General features: G+C 42.8%; 1 long non-coding RNA gene across 1 annotated transcript in view; it reads right to left on the bottom strand.

The window, feature by feature from the left end:
• Positions 1 to 228: 228 nt before the first annotated feature.
• The window catches only part of LOC135089073 (uncharacterized), a 70,382-nt gene continuing 60,866 nt past the window's right edge, over positions 229 to 9,744 (bottom strand). Inside the window, exon 4 of the long non-coding RNA XR_010261380.1 lies at positions 229 to 790. This is a non-coding gene — a long non-coding RNA (uncharacterized LOC135089073). The remainder of the gene's footprint in view (positions 791 to 9,744) is intronic.

Genomic DNA, 9,744 nt, shown 5'->3' with positions numbered 1-9,744 from the left:
AGTACTGTTGCATTATGGTTTCATCTTTTTTTTTTTTTTGGTGTATTTGTCTTATATCTCTCATGACACACATACACACACACACACACACACACACGCACGCACGCACACACACCACCGCTTCAAATTCGCCATGACGCTTTCTCGCTTGGTGTATTTGTTATGACTAACACAATTAGGTAAGTTATTTCAGTGAAGGAAGCGTAAAAGTGTTTAGGTGCGTCGGAATGCGCCTTTACTTTATTCGTTTGATTATTATTTTTGTATTATTTCATTTTATTGTTTGTTTTATTATTCATTGATCAACTTGTTTATATACTTTTTGTTCTGTCACTCATCACCACCTAACAGTCGAAAAATGATCCGCCAAAATCGTACTTCAGTGCACAGTGCAGGGTTCAAGCACTGCACGGTGTTGCTCATTCAGGTCAGGACAACGTACGCACACAAGCCTTACTGTCTCAGTTCTTCATTCCTCAGGGACGATTTCACGGACCTCCCTTTCTTCCGAGTCCTTAATCACCAACAAATCTGATTCCTTAGTCGTCTTTCGCGCCGCTGTTTGGGCGTATCGATAACAGAAATTAGAACCTTAGGTAGGGCAAGACTGGAAACCCTAAGGCCTTCCCAGCAAGTTTACTAATGCAGTTATTTAACAATTAAGACATTCTCATCTACCGGGCTGGGCGGGGTGCCGTCTGTTTGTTCCTCGCTACTGAAGTTCTGCAGGGCGGCGTGCAGTGATCATGGACGTGCTCTGCTGGCTGCATGTCGCTGACCGTATATGTCACTGAAATAATTGAAACATACATTTTTAAATAGTTATACAATTAACACCAGAAATCCCTCCATTGTCCGTTATTTCTCAAGACACTAAAAGTCCTGCCGGTAGGAAAAAAATAAACATATTGGCGGGGCTGACTCACATGCACCTCATACACAGAAAACAGTGAATGCGGATACGATTGCTGCCGGGACAACCTTGAGAGACAGACCCACGTGTGCACGATGGAACTGTTGTCGCGGGGCTGTGAGGCAAGGCATGGTGGGGTGCGTGTCGTGCGTCACGTTTTGTTCACAGGACAATAAGCCTCAGATGCTTCCCGCGGCACTCAAAACAGATTAAATTAATATAAACAAAAAAATGACTATTGCACTAACACAATGAAACTGTAAAGGAAATTACAACAAAAGTTTCCAAGAACTGGTAGCAGACCAGAGATCAGAATTAGAGGATTACGATAGCTTTGACTGTGTTTGTTTCGCATTGTTTAATTTGATAGAACATGCTGTTAAGACCTGAAGTTGAAAAATTAAATTCGTGGTGTTCCGCGGACACACTCTTCCATCAAGCGACAGAAGACAACTGGGGCATCGTGCGACGTGTGGGGAAAAAAGGTCAACATCGATGGGTCGCCTGGTGCATATTCCCTCAGGGTCGACAGCAATAGGGCGTGTTGCCGGGACACAGGCGCACAGTGGGGAATCACGAGAACGTGTCTTTATAGATAACACGCATAATATATCTTACGTAGGTCCTGTACTACACGCGAATGCGTCAGTGCTCTTAGGTGATTTGGCTTCCCATCATCAATATAACATTACCGTTGTGTTTTGGTGATGAATGATGGAACTCAGCCCCTGGGCCAACTAAGTCGTTTAATGACAGATTACCACGTCGGTCACTCAAGGGCAACATGGTAATACACTTTTTGCGTGGTGGCCGCACAAGATCCTTCCTCAGTCGTAGCTGACGACCCTCGCCCCACCTGCTGCACATACGTACACGATTCACACCTAAGGTGAGCGAGAAATAAAGGAACTTAAAGTTTCATTATTCTTATAATACAGCAAAGGGTTGCTTGACGAGCGGGAATTGATGTACACTTTCATCAACGTGATGTTGCACGAATGTACGTACATGTGTAGTGTTGTGGCCATGGTTATATACGCCGTGTGACCGTTGATGCGGACTTCCCTTACCTCCTGGCGAGATCGGCCACGCGTATGACACTTTCGTACTTAGCTGCGGCTTCTTTCTTGAATCCTATTGTGTTCCTCGTTTTCTTTATCAAAGGGATGGAATTCAGAACTTTCTTTAGCACAAAGGTGGTTTATTTAGCAATAATTAGAAACTGGTTCTCAAATAGAGTGGTAGATGAATGGAACGGACTGAGTAATCACGTTGTTAGTGCTGATTCCAGTACAATCCTCTCTATACAGATGCCTTTAATGAAATACTTGTTTACTCTCAGCTATGCATACACACACACACACACACACACACACACACACACACACAAATCCATCACCTGCCATGCGCCCATTATCTTGACAAGTGCACATACACATCAACCATCCATTCATCCACACATCACTGGCTCATCCATACATGCAGCCATCAACCATCCCAGCCTCCGTAAACAGCCCTTATTTCCACAGTTAGTAGTAGTAGCAGTAGTAGTAGTAGTAGTAGTAGTAGTAGTAGTAGTAGTAGTAGTAGTAGTAGTAGTAGTAGTAGCAACTAAAATAAACATGTAATTAAAACAAAGGCTAAACGATGAGAGAGAGAGAGAGAGAGAGAGAGAGAGAGAGAGAGAGAGAGAGAGAGAGAGAGAGAGAGAGAGAGAGAGAGAGAGTGTGTGTGTGTGTGTGTGTATTGCTAGCGTAATTTCACTGTATTAAATAGTTAATTAACGGTTAGTTTCCTGTGAAAGTCTAATTTCTCAGTCTGAAAATTAAAACACGATTTCTGAGTCTATATATTTAAGGCAACATTCGCAGGCAATTACCAAGAAATATTTACGAACCCAGATTAATAAAAAGAATTACGTAAATCTTGATATTATATACAAATTACTTAAAGCCTGGAAGAAATAACATAATAAATAACTGAACTGATAAGAAATTTGAAGGTGGGAAGGAAAGAAGAGAAGGAAAGAATAAAGATTCTGATAATAAAATAATAAATAATGAGATGAAGGATAAAAAGACAAATTAAATAACGAAAAGAGAGAAAGAAGGGAAGATTGACAAAGAAAAAAACCGCAAGAAATAAAGATAATAAAATGACAAAACAAAGAAATGAGTAACGAAAGACACACAAAGGAATGGTTCAAAAGTAACGAATAAATGAAGTACGAAAGAAGAAACAAATGTACATATCAAGAGAGAAGAGTGACTATTAAAAAAAAATAATAATAATAGTTAGAAAAAAATAAGCAAATCTTAAACTACATAAATGAACGACGCACTAACAAAAAGAATACAAGCAAAGATACGAACAAATACCTAAACAGAAAAACAGACAAACCACTAAACAAACAAACACATACATAAAAACACCTGCCCTATAGATAATACAAACGAGCCACAAAGCAATAAACTTCAGCAAATGGGAAAAGCCATTGAATTATCATGACATCCCAAACGCCTATCACATCCTAGCCGCTCACTGCCACCCTTGAGCTCCATCACGTCCTCCACTCACATTGTCACCAAAAATACTCGTACAGAGCACGGTGTTTAGCTTCCAGGGTGACGCGTGACGCCCTCCCCTTGTCTCGTCCCTGGGCACATTGAGGTTTGGCGGGCTGGCACAAGGGTGTGGTCACGTGGTTCAAGTAAAGGAGCAGCCTTCTGAATCTAATTTTAACGGGAATATTTTCAAAATCAAGAGAGAGAGAGAGAGAGAGAGAGAGAGAGAGAGAATTTTATGTAAGACTAAGGACAACAAAATGTTAGAAAAAAGGCCCACTTGAGTGACACTCTACAAAACGAAGTTAAAAAGAATCATCGCAAATTGCAGGAAAAGTGTCATGAAACCTCCCTCTTAAAAAGTTATAGGAAGGAGGAAATACAGAAGCAGGCAGGGAGTTCCAGAGCTTATCAGAAAAGGGGATAAATGATTCAGAATACTGATTAACTCTTACATCAGATATGGACAGAATAAGGGTGAAAGAAAGTAGAGTGTTTTACAAACAGACCGCGGGAGGAGAGGTATGTAGTTCGGATGGAGGAAAAGGAGGAACAAGCCCTGAATCATCCAAGATAGAGTTTTAGCAAAAGTTTGAGCAAAGAGTTCAGCTTCAGAGATAGATGAGATGGCAATGGTGCCATAAGGTTGAAATAAAGAAGGGGAAGATGAAGAAGCAAAGTTATTGAGATATTTTTTGGCGAAGAGCCAAAAGTCGCTAGGAAAATTAGATCTAGAAAGATTTTCACACTTTATATTAATGAAGAAGTTTCTGTATAGTTGGAGAATAGATCTGGCATGATTTCGGACAGGAATGTAAAATGCATGCGATTCAAGTGATAGAAGGCTCAGAAGAGTCAGGATGTGCTCCACTTTGGAAGTTAAGTAGTCAAAGATTTTTTATAGTCAGATGAGTTAGATGAGAGGTATGCAACACATATACAGCATATTTAGTATGAGAGTAATTCTGTGCTCGTAGCCAGATGGTAGAAAATCTAGAAGATTCAAGAGCGTGGACACGAGAGCAAGTCAGGTCGTTGCGCACAAAGACGCAACATCCAGCTCTGAATTGAAAATGAGGATAGAGAAACTAGGAGGGAACAGAGAAAAAACTAATGTCAGTTGCCTCACATACCTGTGTTTTGGTGAGAAAAAGAAGATAAAGTTTAGTAGAGGAGAGGTGGTGTTCTACAATTTGAAAGTTAAATCTAAGGGCGCGAAAGTTAAGGAAGAAAAAGTTAAGGGGGTGTCAAGACACTTAGGGTCGATATCAGACGAACAGTCCGACATGGGGACATCTGTGGTCCCCTCCCCTGATGGGGACTCCGAGGCTGGTGTAGGAATTTCGAGTGAAGGGTGTGCGGAAGGTGTGCGTGCATTAGATGCATGTAATGTTGTGTGAAGCATGAGAGATGTCTTAAGAGGGCAGACTGTGACTGCCTCCTTGTGTTGTGAGACACAAAGGGAAACGTTCAGCTGAGTCATTGATAAGTTCACAAAACCCCCCTCATCCAGTACAAAACCGATCCAGTGTTTGAGATCTCACTGGGAGTAATTATCGTTTCGTCAGGTGTTTATTACCTTCTCCTAAAGTGTGTGTGTGTGTGTGTGTGTGTGTATGCACCAATCTACTAATGAGGTGTACATGAAGACTCTAGAACTGATTATGTTTCTCACACCTCCTCCTCCTCTTCCTCCTCCTCCTCCTCCTCCTCCTCCTCCTCACTCTCTTTCTCCTCTTCTTCCTTTTCTTTTCTTTTTTCTTCTTCCTTCTCGTTTCCTTCCTCTTCCTCTCGACGCCCCAGGGAGGGAAGGAAGTAAGGGAAGAGAGAAGAAAGTCGGTCCTTCGGGAAATACAGGAGGAAACAAGTGAGGGCAAATTGGTAGCCAAATATAGCACTGTGAAAGAGTCTGGGGAAGGGAGGTGGAATGCAGGGGAAGGAAGATGATGAAGTAGAGGGTGAAGAGAAAAGTGGATTGATGTTGTTCATACTGCTGTTGTTGTTGTTCTTGTTGTTGTTCTTGTTGTTGTTGTTGGTGGTGGTGGTGGTGGTGGTGGTGAGGGTCGTTGCGGAGGTTGAGAATTTATGTAATTTATTTATGTTTAATCATATCTGAAATATATATATATACATATAAAAAGAAGAAGAAGAAGAAGAAGAAGAAGAAGAAGAAGAAGAAGAAGACAAACGTAAGAGACCCCCAACAAGTACAAAGTCAATTTAGTTCCCGCCAAGACTTAGTAATATTGTTTCGCTTGGTGGAGTTGGTAAAACAAAGTAAGGCAGACTATTACGGCGCTCACCGCCGGGGGAGGTGGATGGAGCGAAGATCCCGGTCTATTTCTGCACCAGCAACACGCAATGAGAGTAGAGCCTGACGCAGCGGGCCGCGGAGGGGCAATGCCGGGCTGCTGAGACCATGATCTTGCCCCACACATTCACAGAAGCAGTTACGGGAAAAATAACAGAAGATAAAAGCAACGAATGATAACACCTGATGATAACGAAACAAATGAAAATAGCAACGCTAGCATTACGGTTGCTGCACTAGAGATCAAAAGAACAATTAAGTAACAACAATGAAATCATGAAACGAACAGCGTTTGACTTTAACCTGTTGAAAAGTGCTGTGGGCTCCCCTCCGCCTCCTCTCCTCCAACACAAACACACACACACGTCCCGCTCCCCCACTTTTGCCACAACACACATTACCCCAACACAAACACGGCACAAAGCCACGAAAACAACGACCTTGAAAATGACACAAGGAACACCATCAGGAAAACAAAGCCTGAAGAACACACAGAAACCTGTCAGGAAAACAGAAAACATACAACACAAAAACCATCAGGAAAAGAAAGAACAGATAACACAAACACCATCAAGAAAACGAAAAAAGATAACATGAACACAGTCAGGAAAACACAGTCAGGAAAACGGAGCCCAAATAACAGGAGAAAGAGGCTAGACAACATAAAGACCACCAGCAGAACAATGGAACATGAACAACGCCAAGAGGACACAGGAGCTCAATAACAAGAACAACGCCACTCACAAAACATGAACACCAGCTGGATAACGGAGCCAGAAAACGACCCGAGGAGGGCTATCAGGAAAACAGGGATTGCAATGAACACGGCCAGGGCAGGGAAGCAGACCATAACTGGCAGGGCTTTTAATAACAAACAAGCCTGTGGGCCAATGTGAGAGGGAATAGCTCACAACCGTTCTAATTTCACAAGTAAAATCTAAAGCAATATTTTGTGAGCCTCCTTTCCGCCACTGGTAGTTAAACATTCTGGCTTGAGAGACGGACTGATTGACTAATTGACTGAATGACTAACTAGTGAGTTTTGCGCCACAATATCGAGGTCATATGGCGCTTGTAAGGTCATAGAAAGGGCGAGAAATGTGCCGCTCTATGTCAGACGAAACTATAATTGCAATGCTGGAGGGAAGCCAACAGATCTCTGACAAGGACACAATATTATTCAGGCCGGAGTTCTCCCCTCACTAGATGCATAATGGCACAAACATCCGAGGCACTGAAGCAACAACACGGAATACAGCAAAAAGGTTTGTGATCGGGGAAGCCCAGCAGCGTGGAAAAGATTAAAACAATACATTCATGGTTCAAAGGATGTAAAAAGGAAGGTCTGGATGGCTGGGCGAGTTTCCAAGGCGGTCGCGGGTCTTGTATTCATAGAGGACGGTTGAAGTGTCCCTCGTTGTTACTGCAGCACGGAGGGGAATGGATCAGACACATCACAAGAATCGAAGATAAGGTTTCTCTCCTCCTCCCCTTCTGGTTACTCGTTTCTTCGTCCCTCAGCCTCGCACCCCTCGCTTCTTCAACTCTCGTTCTTCCATCCCACGCTTCTCCACCCCTTACCCTTCCATCCCTTCCCCATGCATAGCTGACTCCTCCATCTGCCTCCATATACTTTCATTGGAGTGTTATGCAACGTGACGCCAAATGTCTTTACTGTTTAATGCTGCCGCTTGCCTTTTTTGTTACTTTCAGTGGTAGTGTTCGAGGAGATAAGGGTAATATTCCTGCTGCTGTTGCTGTTACTTTAGTTATTGTTGAGTGGTGGTGGTGGTGGTGGTGGTGGTGGTGGTAAAGTTATTACTGTAGTTGCTGTTGTTAGTGGTGGCAGTGAACTTCTTGTTATTATTATTGTCAGTATTGTTGTTGATGTTCTTGTTGTTATTGTTGTTGGCAGTGGTGGTGGTGGTGGTGGCGGTGGAATATTCCTACTTTCCAGCGGCCATTATTAACAAGTCTGAAAAATTTTATGCGTCGCTGAAACGAACCGTGTCGAAGTATTTCAGACGCTCTCTCTCTCTCTCTCTCTCTCTCTCTCTCTCTCTCTCTCTCTCTCTCTCTCTCTCAGTAACAGCCGCTATTAACAAGCATGGAAACATTTATCTACACCTGAAACTGAGCGTAACGTTCTCTCTCTCTCTCTCTCTCTCTCTCTCTCTCTCTCTCTCTCTCTCTCTCTCTCTCTCTCCCTCTCTCTCTCTCTCTCTCTCTCTCTCTCTCTCTCTCTGTATAATTCCCAGCGACAAATAAAACGCACGAATGTTGATGAGTTCGAGTGTCAGACCGAAATTCCCGCGGTCCTCGTGGCCTGCGGGCGAGAGCGGCGCATCAGTCAGGGGCAAAATTCATAACAGCGTCCCACACAGCAGGTGCTTCGCGGAATACATTATCGTGCCCTCGTTAGGTTCACCTGCCCCGCGCGTGCCTCCAGACCATCACCAAAAATCCTTCCACCTCCCTTGGTAGCGCTTCTCTGCCTCGGGGGCAAGACAGCGTGTAATATTCTGTTCCCGGTAGGATGTAGATTTACCGGGTATGAGGTTACGGGTGTTATTGACGTTAATACTTTGCCTGGTAATGACAATATGAGTGACTGAACTTTACTGAACAGAAAATAAACTGCGAGTACTAAAAGATTCGGATTACTTCATTACTCAGTTTGTTGTCAGTAGCGCCCTTCGAGATTCAACTTTTAAGTTCCTTATCTCAAGAAAAGCCACAGCAGTCAAGGGATGAATGGCTATTGCAGCAGCTGATACCTATATTTTCTAAGAGAGCTGGAGTAATAACCTAATAATTCAAGGGAAACAGTCATTATGTTGTTCCTTTCCCAGAACATGCCATGTACACTCGCTCAAGAAAAGTACCGGTGCATATTTTAGGCTAAATATTTTGAGACCAGTGACGATAAGTATTGAGTAACGAGAGTGCTGAGATGCCAGCTTAGATATATAGAGATATATTTCGACTATCTCATTCCACACGTTTCGAATCACTATATAGAAGCATCCATGTATCGATCATTTCCATCATGGCTGCGTACTTCACATACAATACTGCAATCAATTCGATACTGTCGATCCTACCATGCACCAACAGTGTTTGGAGCGAGTGTACATGTAAGCTGGCAAACCTGGTGGCTCAAGGTATTTGTTTTGATTCAAAGGCCCGTATTCTCAGACACTTCCCACGATAAGGACGATTTTCTTCAGAGGCTACGAAAATTACTTGTCAGGTTCTTTTTTATCTATTTATTTATCTATCTATCTATTTATTTATTTATCTATCTATCTATTTATTTATTTATTTATTTATTTTATTTACTTTTTTTTTGCACATTCATGATGCATAATCTTTGTTAGGCTATCAAACCAATAATCACGAGAACAGCCTTGAACACCACATCACCACCCACCACAGCCTGCTACAAGTGGTCTAAGATGCCAAAACGTTCCCCACTACTGACCAATGCCGCGCCGATGTTCCAAGGTGACCCACATTCCGCCAGTACGATGTAACGTATTTGTGATCGCGTCCACCTCCGTTGCACAGGCCACGGCAAGGTGAGCTGCTGGGATTCTGGAATGCATCATGGAAGTGTGAAAGAGTAGATAGCGTGCTTATGTTCATATTTAGAAGTGAATGCAATTTTTTTTCTAAACACGCGCTAATTATGAAGCAGTGGCTCTAAATCTGTCGCTTCTATTACACCCTCGGGATAAGAGTCATCCACTACACGCCTTATACTCTGGAAGATGAAGTGCTTGTCGAGGATTCATTGCAATCTCATGTTTCTTTCTTTTCTCCTGACCCTGCGTGCTAGCCATAGCCATCAGTGGGTGCACCTGCGACAAGACCCAGTGGACAAAATCTGCTCATAGTATTTAGAATCCCAAAGACGTGCATCACTAAGGGAAGGTTGAGGTGTGAAGACATAT

This window comes from Scylla paramamosain, chromosome 3 (genome assembly GCF_035594125.1).
Source record: "Scylla paramamosain isolate STU-SP2022 chromosome 3, ASM3559412v1, whole genome shotgun sequence".
Classification (NCBI taxonomy): domain Eukaryota; kingdom Metazoa; phylum Arthropoda; class Malacostraca; order Decapoda; family Portunidae; genus Scylla; species Scylla paramamosain.
Note: the sequence above shows the minus strand (reverse complement) of the source record. Positions and strands in the feature narration are given on the sequence as shown.